This window comes from Hakea prostrata, chromosome 8 (assembly GCF_041222555.1).
Source record: "Hakea prostrata isolate BN-2017 chromosome 8, UWA_Hpros_2, whole genome shotgun sequence".
NCBI lineage: Eukaryota > Viridiplantae > Streptophyta > Magnoliopsida > Proteales > Proteaceae > Hakea > Hakea prostrata.
Genome location: NC_142607.1, coordinates 46497443 through 46511151, shown reverse-complemented (window position 1 = coordinate 46511151; position 13709 = coordinate 46497443).

Below are 13709 nucleotides of genomic sequence, written 5' to 3'. Positions count from 1 at the left end.
CTGCATTCAGCGAAAGCTTTTGAACTTGGATTTGAGACTCAAGTTTATTAAATGATAATAACTCCACTAAATTCCACCAGAGTGATCCTTAGATCAGTAACCAAGAAACACTAAGATGAAAAAGAGTTATCATCATTCAACAAATAAAAGCACAGAAATTATAATCATATTCACGCATGACTCGGAGAAAAATCAACCAAATATACGAAAAAGATCAAATACAATTATATTTTTCCTATTTTTCACATCCAAATCCAAAACCCATTCTCCATGAACTCACAGAATGAGACAGGAATGAAACTTTTTTTTTTTTTTCGTTCTTGGGAGTGAAAAACTGGAATGACTAGATTAAGGAATGAATGGTATGATCAGGAGGAAAAAAAATGGAAAACCCACCTAGTTTTCTCCCCACAAAACTTGCCCTCAGGTTTACGGTTCTAACGGCACAACCAATCAACCACCCCTTTCACATGACCCCTCTTCTTCTTCTTCTCATCTACATTAATTGAATCGCCTTTCTGCTCCCTCTGTAGGAAGTTAGGATCTCAAGAGCTCTACGGGTTTCGTGGCAAGAACCTCATCAGATTGAGTATTCATAGCTTTGGCCAAAAAAAAACAGAGTATTCATAGCTAGGAGACGGTGGCAACGACCCGTTTAACCTATATCCAACATTTTTGAGAACCCATTTCTGTTTATCTGTGTGTACAATTTATGTAAAATTGATTTTAAGATCCCCACGCCCTTGAGCTCGACCTGTAACCTTGCAATCTCCCCATTCTCTTCTTGAATTGTCTGCAACGTTCTGACGAATCGATCCAAGAAAAGAATCAATTGGTTTGATCGTTATACACTTATAATTACAAATTTTATTATTGAATAACACATTTTGCCAATGGAGGAGTAGTAGGATGGTTAGGAACAAGCTTATGGGGGGGTCATGATTTTTTTTGGTAAATAAGTTATCCACTTTTAACGTTCCTGTTAAAATAGATTATCAAATTATTCAAATGTCATTATTTTTCTAGAAATAAAATATGGAGAATGACCCATTTACCTATTTGGGGCAAAACTTTGATCACCCATTAGGGGTATAAACGGACCGGATTCGGATCGAATAGTGGTATATTCATATTCGCATCCTATATATTCGGACGGATTCTGTCAGATTCGGATGATAATGAAATTGTTTTTTTTTTTAATAGATTCTTCTAAACGGACATGAATATAAATTGAATACAAGTTTTTGACTACCAGTTTACATCTTTACCTTTTTATTTATGAGGGCTAGGTTTAAAATTTAACAATTTTAGTAGCTATTTTAGTAGAAAATCTAGAAAAATAGTCACATGTTATAGGTAAAATTTATAAAAATAAGAATAATAAATATAAATAAGTAACTTAATCAAATAATTTTATCGGACGGATAATATTCGGTAAGAAAGGGGTATTACCGTATCCGCATCCTATTAATAATCGGACGAATTCGGATACCCCTAAACGGATGCGGATGCGAATTCGGAAGCAGATTTCGGTTATCCATTTACACCCTTACCCACTATTGCCTCATAAATTACATAAATTACATGACACCCACATGTAAATCACAAGTTATTCACATTTAACTTTATTGTTAAAATAGATTATCAAATTAACCAAATACCATTACTTTTATTTAAAATATTTAAAATGGCCAATTTACCCCATTTTATCTCACTGTCAACTCTTAATGGTCTCCCTTTGCCCATCTTCTACCCATGGAATATTGTGTTGGCGATATATTGCCGTGTCACTTGCCCCAGCGATACGAAAAAAACAAAAAATCGAAAGGTCGATTTTTTGGAGGACGACAGGCTCAAGGGGAGTGATTTGATGGCGGTGGTTTCTTATTTTGAGAGAGAGCTTTCGACAGTAATGATTTATATTGGAGTCAATTTGACGGGTGTGTTTTCTGCAGGTGTGAATTCGTGGGCGGTGGGTTGCGGGTGTGATTTCTACAATTCTACAATGGCCACGGTAGAGCGGGTGTGAGCAGCAAGAGTTCTAGGGAGGCCCTGGTAGATTTACGGGGGTTGTGGGCCTGTGATAGGGGTTTTCCTTGCACGGCCATGCTTTTCTCTTCTCACGTTCTCTCTCAAAGATCCAACAGGAACGGAATATCAAAAAGCCCTCCGCCGAAGACGTTGAACCACCAGAGAAAACGATGTTATCTATTAGAATTACATAAATAACCCTCCCAGAATCACTTGACATTTCGGCGACAATGTCGCAGTGTCAATGGTGTCGCCAACCACCGACACAGCGACTTCATTCAACGTATTAGACCGTGCTTCTACCTACTCCTCACCGGACCACCACGGCCGAAACCACCCCAATCCTCTCCTGCGGGCGTCCACTGCCCTCACAGTCCGAAAAATCCCCCACTCTCTCTTCCTCCATTCTCCATCCATTGCCAACACCTCTCGCTCTCACACCCATCTTCCTCGCAACTGCTGTTCAACCCCACCTGCTCTCCACTAGTAGCTCCTCTTTCTCTCAAACCCCCTTGTTTATCCTCCAACTCTAGTGATCCCTTTCAGCCATACACCTTGTCTCTTCTCATCCTATACCATACAGAACGGTTTCATTGGCGGTCTCACAGCTACCTTTTTAATGTTTCAAACCTTGGAATGAATTCAAATCTTTCCTGAGGTTCGAAATTAACTCTTCCTTTTCAAAATTTCAAACCTTGGAATGAATTCAAATCCTGTTGATTGTATGCACTCAGTTCCTCATGTTCGAAATAAACTCTTCCTTTTAGCGTTTCAGACCTTGTACCAATTTCAAATCTTCTTGATAGTATGCTCTCAGTTCCTACATTCTTCAACACCAGTGCTAAAACGCTTTACAATGTGAATCTGTTGAGCGTCGAAAAATCAGTGCTAGTGAGCATTTTTGGTCTATCTCTGCACAGACCACGGGGTGAGTACCATCATCTTGCTCTTTTTCGTTCATTGATTCTCTTTCATCATGTCTACAAACTGCATTTGAGTGTTCCGTCTAATTTCTAAGACAATCTCACTCCTCTTGCTGCCTTTCTCCTTTTTTTGTGCTCATGATTTCAATGCATTGCTGAAAACTTTCACCAGAGGCCTTCTCTAACCAGTGTTCAGCGTGTTGATTCGGTTTGAAGTTTCTTGCTTCTTTTTATGAAATAAATAACTCTGAGCTTGGGTCCTCTTAACCAGTGTTCAAGTGTTGATTTGGTTTGAGGTTTCTTGTTTCTTTTTATAAAATAAATAACTCTGAGCTTGGGGCCTCTCCCCATCTATCTTTCTCTTGCAGGCTTGAGTCTTTCACTCTCGTACCCCAAAAAAGAAAAAAGGAAAAAAAGAGTCTTTCACTCTCTTATCATTACCAACTCATGGCGTAAGATCTCAAATATTTTGTTAGAATCGTTCATTCGTGTGTTAATACTAACCTATGTTTACTCCTTAGCCAACCTGATTTAGTTGGTATATGGCTGAGAACTCATGTATACCTTTTTTTTTTTCTAATTTTGAAAAGTTACTTTTTGTTTTTGATAATGATGAAATAAGTAAAAGTTTTTTTTGCGAAAGACTTTCTCAGAAAATCTATTATCTAAGAACCATAAAAATGGTCTCTTTTGCCAAATACTACTTGTTGATCAGTTTTTTTCTACGTTCTTAGAACGAGGGAATGCCAAAAATTACCCTCAGACAAAACGCACCTTTAACCTTTATAGCAAATGGTTTCTCTAGGCTTTCCATCGGGTCCTCTCTCTTTGTCTTTTTTTTAACCCTATCTCACCATATTTATCATTTGAGCAAAGCTACGGATTTTAGTTTCTCTGTATCTATTTATAGTTTTATAATCAAATTAGTAAATACGCACGTGTAGATACACGTATGATTTTTGTTTATATTCGGATTAGATGGTAGATTACATAATATAGATTTTTATTGGTAATGTATGTTTTGTCTTGGTTATCTGAGCATTTTTAAGTCTATAACTTTGCTTAAGAGACTAAAAAGAGCAGTGCTGCAAGGATTTGGCCCCAACAAATTTTCTTATCAGAGACACCTTGTTCCATCAAGAAATGCACGTCTGTCATACATGATTGTATCACTAAAGTTTGATGAAAGTTTATGTTATTGGGAATCAAAAAGTGTTCCTTGCAACTTCCCCAATCTCGAGAGGTCCTTGTTTATGAGTTATATACCTGTATTCGGCTATTGAGCTGATGTTGTGTTTCTTCACATCTTTAAGAGCTTTATTCAATTGGGTTGGTAGTAGTGATCCAAGGAATTTATCCCAAGAAAAACAATATTTTATCGGTTGTTGAAATTATCTAGTGAAAGCCAGGTGCAGAGGCATCACTGCGGAGTGGTGTTGTAAATTATGTTTATTATTATATATTTTTAAATAAATATATGTTTTTTATCCTAAGGTTTTTATAACGAAAACTTTAATCCCACATCAGGCTGAAAAGAACGGGTTAACTTGTTTATATACGGTAAAGACCTATGTAATATTAGTTTAGGGTTAAGGATTGAACCTTATGCGATGCAAGCCAAATCTGACATCTGGTGTGAGCCAGCCATGATTGTATAGCTATACATTAATTAATACCAATAATTCTATATGACTTGGGTCATGGGTCATAGGTCTTGATCTGGAAAGCCACACTGCTGGGTGAAAGTGTGGAGAGATGTTATTAGAGAGGCACTTTTCCTTAGGGAGGTTAGCTGAACAGGTAACTTCCTGTAGGGAGTTGAGTTGAAAGGCTGTTACCCTCTTATTTTGTTAAGCAGTGAACATAAACTGATTACACCTTAAGTAAATTTTCTGGGTGCAACCTTAAAGGTTTAGGCTGATTGATCTTGGGGTGAAGACATATTTGGAACCCCGTCTGCACAAATGGAGGTGTCTAAATACCTTAAAGAAAGTATGTTTGGTACGTTTCAACTCTAAAAAAGTATTGTAATTACAACAACCATTCAAGTTTTAGTGGAGATTCTTCAACAAACTTTTCAACAAGTAGACTTAAGCAGTTGGCAGAACCACTCGAAATCCCATTTATCTTCATTTGTTGTCTCTAGCTTACTCGTTCTAATTTTATTTACAAGTCTTTTATTCCTCAACAAATAATTCATCCATCATAACTGCATTGTGTTGTCAAGCATCATCTAATTCAAATTTATCTGTATACCAAATGCAACAACCTTCTAGGTTGCCCAGGTCTTCCAGCGGTTGCTATAAGTAGTCCTTATTGTCTTAGGTATTGTCACTGTTACCGTTGTTCATGTTGTATCCCTAACTTGAACTTTAATCAGGTTTAGATGTCTATAGAACCAAAGACTGGTATACGGACGGTTCCACATCAACAACTTAAAATATATCTAAAGCTGCAATCTGAGAGCTCCCATTATTCTATTTTAATTAAACCCAGAATCCTAGACACAGATCAGTATATCTTGCTCTCGCATAGTACTCAGCATCTTTTATGGTGCACTAACCAAATCGCTGACTAAAACAAGATACAGATCCCCATAGGGCAGGGAGGAGAGACATGAAAACAGTTAAAATTGCTTGATATTCAAAGACCAATGGTCCTCTAGACAATATGAAACTTTTAAAAATGCTTGATATTAGAACAAATATGGTCAATTCAACGAAATTTCGGGTCGACGGTCCAAAACTTCGCTTTGACGGTTAATGCGCATGACTGAAGCAATTTGCAAATAAATGTATACTTTTATACTTTGTAGAAGCTGACATGTCTTTCGTAGTAGTGGTTGTCTTACTGTCATCAATGGGTTTTCCAATATAATTCATGCCAAATGATGTTTTCATTCAAACTGGCTTCCTCATAAAGAAAGGCGCGTAAAGATGCACATTTGCAAAACATCTAACATGACTCAAATCTTTTTTTTTTTTTTGGTAGAAAAGGGTCTATATATTAACGCGTGACCCACGCAAGGCATCCAGATTACAAAGATCAAGAAACCCAGGATCTAACATAGGCCAAAGAGTCGGCACGCTACGGACACGGACCTTACCAACAAGGAAGTCTGCACAGATTACACTCCCTTTTAACATGAAAAAAGAAATATTTGGAATTCTAGAGGAAAGATTCACCACATCCCAGACTAAGTTTTGAATGTCCACTGGAATCAGTTGCCTGTTAGTCACAAATTCGATCGCCGCCGCCGAATCTGATTCCACCGAGGACATTAACAAAGCCTTCCTCTAGAGCCAACAAAATACCTTCTCTAATAGCCGACATCTCGCCCAATGCAAGTAAAAAAGGCGGATCGCAACCCCTATGATGGGTTTTCCATCCGAATCCCCGCAAACGAGGCCCAGCCCACTTCCACCCTCACTTAGAGCTGCATCCACATTAATTTTGACGAAGCCCAAAGGAGGAAAACCCATCTTACCAACATTCCGGACGATTCTTCGCTGAAGACGTCTCGCAACCCGAAGAGAAGAGGTGAAGCTCGGAGTACCCTGCCTCCATGCGCTTTCTCCACCACCGTCAGAGACCATTGTAATCCCTTAAACACCGGGTCATTTCGGGCTTTCCAAATTCTCCAGCATATGTATGCGATGAGAGATGATGCTTCTCTGAAATCTGATTTCTCCTCAGGTAGGCATCTCTTCCAATTTGAAATCGCATCATGCATCAAAGGATTCACCGGAGGAGAGAAAGAAAAGGGAGATGCAAACCATACTCTTCGGGCGAAATCACAAGTAGAAGGTGATCGATTGATTCCAAAGCTCACACCCGACTCGGATCAAAACTTTCGATTCTTTTGGAAAGCTCCTCCGCCGCCGGTAAAGCCCTAGTACACACTCTCCATAACATGTTTTTAATTTTTGGAGCCGCATGACATGTCCATATATTTTTCCATACTCTAGAATCAATATTTGTTCTACTGGATTCTCCCGATGTTGAGGCTTGTTGTACTTTTTCTTTCTCCCTGATATGACTCAAATTTCATTCACACATGATTTTTAGCTCCTTGTCTTCACACACACATAAAAAAAAAAAATTCTTCCCATGAAGCCTTTCTCCAGTATTAGAGATAGAGTGAGGCAACATATATGACTTCTCCAGGGAGAATTAAACCCTAACCTACCTCTTCACCGGAAGTATTGATTATTGTCAATGGGCCAACTCTTTAGTAAAAGAGGGATCTTTATATTTTGCTATCTTGAAGCCTACCATCACATAAGATCTTGCCACATAATCAACATAATACATCAAACGATTTGAATTAAATGTAACTTTACTCCCAACTTCATTTTTCAAACCCAAAACCCCCAATCCCTCCCTCCCTTCTCTCTCTCATTTGCCTTATTTTGCAGATTAAGGAGAGGCTCAGGATTTAGAACCATTAATGGACAATTCATTCATCCCTTGCTGCAGCAACAAGGGGAATTTATGTTGAAGGTGGAAATGGCAGGAATTGTGAAAGAAAAAAAATGAGGAAACGGAACAAAAATGCCATTGCAACAACTGAAACTTACCAATGTGGAGATGAAAATAGGAATTATGGAAGGGTGGTGCCAAGGAATGCAGAATGAAGGCTACAAGCAAAATTGGTAGATGGGAACTGTGGCTGGTGTTGGGCTTCAATAGGGGCTGCGTGTCCATTACGTGAGGCAGTTCTTTGTGCAGGAGACATAAATGCAGAGGGGTGGGAAAAATAACTATTGAGGACCTATTGATAGTGTGGTGAGGAATAAGAAGAAAAAAATTAAAGAATTTTATGAAAAAGTTGAAAATGTGGATATTACTTTTATCATTGAACCAAATAATCTAGATTTTGAAATTATGTAAAAAAAAATTATCTTTACCTCCATTTTTTCTCACCTCAATTCAAATTCTTCAAACAAATGACACCGAGAGTGAGTTTTCTAGCATTGATCACTTAATTGAGTGAGATAACTCATCAATTTTACCTTTCAATTAGTGGTGAGAGAGAGAGAGAGAGAGAAGAAGAGAGTTTTGCTGATTGAAGGAGACGGGTATTCAGCTCTTCTCTTTGGAGAGCATTTCCCAATTAGTTATATGGTTCTACTACGTGCAACATTCTAATCTCAACCATCACATTTGAGATCTACATGTCACCACGTGGTGATGATGCTTGCTCTGCACAACAAAGAGACGTGTACAACTAAGTAAAACAAAAATGGTCATGATTGTTTTTCAACTTCAATGATGTGCATTAAAATGTGCAATATTGTACTGCGTATTAAATGCGTTGATTTCAATTGAGATTTCAATCTTGACCGTTGGCAACAGGTGTTGCGCATCAACATTCAAGTCAAATTGTTGGACCATTGGCAGTAGGTGATGTGCATCAAATGTAGACCATTCAATCAAACTCTAGCCTTTTTAAGGAACCGACAATATTTTCCCAAGCACCAATTATTCTCAACGTGTTTTGGGTGACCCCACCCTACTAAAAAAGAAAAAAATCCCATACGGATCCCTCCCCCATGGCAGAAAGTTCCAATAATTGGGTGGGCAATAAAATCTCGTGACTAAGGTCTAAAGTACCGGTATCGAATATTGTATTTGTCAGGTAATTTTAAGAGATGTATCGTTTTGTATCGAATATTGTATCGCTCTGACTAATGTATTTAGTGTAATTCAATAGAGAGACGTATCGAGATGTATCGTATCAATTGGGTCAAATATAGATACGTATCGACTAGTATCATATGGTATCGTGGTATACTTTAAACCTTGCTCGTGACTGCTCGTACAAGCTCCATAAATTATATGAAAACCGATCAATCTAATCTAATAGCCTGCAAATTTAAGGACAAGTTCAGAACACACAATCTGAGAACGACTGGATCAGGATCTGGACAATCCAATGGTTTATGACTTTGTCAAGATCAATTAATAGTTAGATCTTCCAAATCTATCAATTAAGTGGATTCGTTTTCCAGACTTTTTCATAAACTTTTGAAATTGAACCATATTTGCATCTTCTAATTCTGTTACAACATACTTCACAGATTTGAATGCAAAACAAGGACCATCACCTCCAAGGCTCCAGCCAAACAAAAAAAACCAGAGTAGACTACCCACTGGGTTCAAGGACTACCCAGTGTGGACCTATTGTAAGTGCCAAATCCAACAGCTAGATCCAAAAAGAGCACTGTGTGCATTAACTTGGGAAATGAAGTATCACAAACTCTTCGGTTCTCGAGGTATGCAATCTAGCTGTCCTTAACGATCAAGTTACCCTATTCAGTATTTTTCACTCAGGTTGCCTTTGTTTACAAAGTAGATATAAATGGGTGAAAAAAAAAAATAAACAGGGCTCATGTGTAATGGGATGAGAGAAAGAAAGGAAATGAAAGAATTTTGTAAAAAAATATTAATTGTGAGTCTCACTTTTTACTTTTTCACAAAGTCACACATATTTTGTAGAGTTTTGAAAAGGCTTAAGGTGGGTAAATTGGGTTACCAATTCACCAGACAAGTTTTCTTAAATTAAAAAAAATTGTCTTTAATTTTTTCACCCCAAGAAACCAAACAAGCTATACTTTTAGAATTTTGGGCTGCGTTTGTTTGTAAAGGTGGGGTGGGGAAAAAAGAGTGGAAAAAAAATGTGGGTCTCATGTGTAGTAGGGTGAGAGAGAAAGAAAGGAAATGAAAGGAAAGAAAAGTGTAAAAAAGTATTAATTGTGGGTCCCACATTTTACTTTTTCACACTTTTTTACAAAGTCTCACACATTTTGTGGAATTTTAAAAATGCTTGGGGTGGAAAAGTTGGGTTGTCACCTCACGAGATAAGTTTTATTCTAATTTTTTCACCCTAAATAACCAAACAATCTACCCTTTTAGAATTTAAAAGAAAAATAGGTAAAGTTTAATTTTTCAAGAATTCTCTCACCCCATCTTTATTCCAGCAAACAAACGTAGCTTAAAGGAAAAGTTTAATTTTTCAAGAATTTTTCCACCCCACATTTATTCTAGCAAACAAACACAGCCTCAAGATAAAGAAGGTTCACTTCTTTACTGCTTTGTGATTTATCAGTTAAGAGAATTTCTTAGCCATAACCTTGGAGAAGTGTTGTATTTACTTACTGACTTAATCTCCAGAGACAGTCTGCCAAACAACCAAGTTGGCTAACTCTTGCTGTTTCTCTTTGTGACAAATTCTTGCTTGAATTATATCAGCTCAATAAACATATCCATTCTAGACCCAACATATCTTAATTGCTTGACCTTGCATCTCATGATTCATGAAACTTGAGGAAATCAAGGCTAAATTTAATATCTAGATTGTTTTTAATTTCCTCCAACCTCTAACAAGAGAAAATGGATCTCATTCTAAATAAGGTAGGGCAATCACTTCTCAATTTGCATTTTTTCTTAAAAAATAAATAAATAAATAAAGGACAATAATAATATGGATTCGATAATAATAGACTAGAAATAAAAGGACAATAATTAGGCTTTCACAAGTTGAAACATGTAAAATGCAATGTGTGTGGTCTAATTTCCAGATACAGAATACTCTATTTCTCACAAAACATGAGGGTCTCCAGAGTCCAGAGGTTGTACAAGACTTGAAAGTAGCCAGGTAAGGGGTGGGGAGACTTGAAGGTAGCCAGCCAATAAAACAAAAAAACTAGAGAAGAAAACTTTTTATATGATAATAATGGTGAGACATTAATTATCTAATGTGTCGCCCTGCTTTTTTATATTGTTTTGAGCATGAAGTGTAGTTACTCGATTCTAGATTATTTTTTTTTGGGAAAGCTGAGATTCATCTAGGCGAGCTTGCACACAGCTTGATTACATCCTCAGGAGGGAGACACTTTTTGCAAGGATCGAACCCATGACCTCTCCACTGAGAAGTATGGAATTCTACATTGATTTGAGATCTTTTTTGGCTATGTACCAGGGGTGTCAACAACTCAACGGTGTGGTTTGGGGTGGTTTCGGGCTGAAAAACACCTAGCCCAAACACGGCCCATTAGCAAAAAACGGTTTCAGGCCGGTTTTGGTTTGATGTAGTTTGGGTTTGGATTAACTAACGGTTTGAGCTAACGGCTTATGGTGTACAAGAAAAAGAACAAGATGAAATAATGAAACATCCTACAACAAAAGCCAAAATTCTATGAAGAGCAAAGTTGCAATAGGTCAATTTTTATTAAAAAAATCCACCAATCCTCTAGAAATCAAGAACCTAGATATTAACTAGTAGAATGATTATTTGATCTTTGAAATCATACATAATTTTTTTAATTGTCTATGTCAACTACCTAGTGGTAATATAATGATTCAAATACAATTTAATGTTAAATTACAAAACAGGTTGTAAAACGGACTATAACGGGTTGTGATTCGGTTTCGGGTTGGTGCGGGCTTCGCCACCCTCAGCCCAAACATAGCTCATTAAGGTTTGGTTTATATATAGCCCCAAAAGGCTGTGGGTGAAAGGGTAAGGTTACCTCTCTTTGTGAGGATACCAATCAGCTTAACTCTTTACAGGAAAGTACCTATTCAGCTAACCTCTAGGGAAGGTGCCTCTCTAATGGCATCTCCACACTTTTATCAAGCAGTGGGCTTTCCAGATTAGGACGCATGAAAAAATGGGTCTTCCGAATCAAGGCCTATGACCCATGATCCAAATCGTATAAAATTATTTATATTAATTAATATATTGCTATATAACCATTACTGGGTTACACCAGATGTCAGACTTGGTTCGCATCGCAATTGGTTCAATCCTTATCCCAAAGAAATATTACATAGGTCCTTACAATATATAAACGAGATAATCAACTCTTTTCACTCCGATGTGAGACTAAAGTTTTCGTTATAAAAACCAAAAAATAAATTAAAGACATGATTAAAACATATATTTATATAAAAATATAAAATAATAAATATAAAATTTTAAACATAATTTACAACACCTCAGTGATGCCTCTGCACTTGGCTTTCACTAGATAATTTCAACAACCGATACAATATTGTTTTTCTTAGGATAAATTCCTTGAATCACTACTACCAACCCAAATAAAGCTCTTGAAGATGTGAAGAAACACAACATCAGCTCAATAGCCAAATACAGGTATGTAACTCATAAACAAGGACCTCTCGAGATTGGGGAAGTTGCAAGGAACACTTTTTTATTCTCAATAACATAAACTTTCATCGAACTTTAGTGATACAATCATGTATGACAGACGGCCATTTCTTGATGGCACAAGGCTGTCTCTGATAAGAAAATTTGTTGGGGCCGAATCCTTGCAGCACTGCTATTTTGAGTCTCTTAAGCAAAGTAATAGACTTAAACATGCTCAGATAACGAGGATAGATATGATGTAAGACAAAACATACATTAGCAATAAAAATCTATATTATGTAATCTACAATCTAATCCGAATATAAACAAAAATTATACGTGTATCTGCACGTACGTATTTACTAGTTTAATTATAAAACATACAACGAAACTAAAATCCGAAGCTTTGCTCAAATGATAAAGATGGTAAGATAGAGGGTTAAAAAAGACAGAGAGGACCTGATGGAAAGCCTAGAAAAACCATTTGCTATAAAGGTTAAGGGTGCGTAATTTTTGACATTCTCTCATTCTAAGAACATAGAAAAAAACTGAACAATAAGTATTTGGTAAAACGGACCAATTTTATGGTTCTTAGATAATAATAGACTAATCGAATTTTTTGAGAAATTTTTTTGCAAAATTACTTTTACTTATTTCATCATTATCAACAAAGTAGTTTCAAAAATTTTGAAAATTAGAAAAAAAAAGAGGCATACATGACTGATAACTCAAATTTCATTCACACATGATTTCTAACTCTTTCCTGCCTTCACACATACACATAAAAATCTTCCCACAAAACCTTCTAAAACATCTATCGTCTCTCGTCTTGGTATCTACTCTCTTCTTCCTCTTTCTTTCTTTTTTTTTTTTTGTCTCTCAAGTATTGGAAATAGAGTGAGGCAACATATATGACTTCACGAGGGATAATTAAACCCTAACCTACCTCTTCACTGGAAGTATTGATTATTGTCAATGAGCCAACTCTTTGGTAAAAGAGGGATCTTTATATTTTGCTATCTTGAACCCTACCATCACATAAGATCATGCCACATAATCAACATAATACATCAAACGATTTGAATGAAATGTAACTTTAACTTCATTTTTCAAACCCAAAACTCCAAATCCCTCCCTCCCTTCTTTCTCTTTTGCCTTATTTTGCAGATTAAGGAGAGGCTCAGGATTAAGAACCATTAATGGACAATTTATTCATCCCTTGCTGCAGCAACAAGGGGAATTTATGTTGAAGGTGGAAATGGCAGGAATTGTGAAAGGAAAAAAAAAATGAGGAAATGCAACAAAAATGCCATTGCAACAACTGAAAATTACAATGTGGAGATGAAAATAGGAATTATGGAAGGGTGGTGCCAAGGAATGCAGAATGAAGGCTACAAGCAAAATTGGTAGGGCTGCATTTGTTTACTGGAATAAAGGTGGGATGGGAAAATTTTTGAAAAAATTGTAGATTTCTTACTTTTCCTTTAAATCCCAAAATGGTAGATTGTTTAGTTGCTTGGGGTAGGAAAATGGGAGACAAGTCTGCTGATTTGGCAACCCAACTTTTCCACCTCATGCCATTTTAAAACCCCAAAATATGT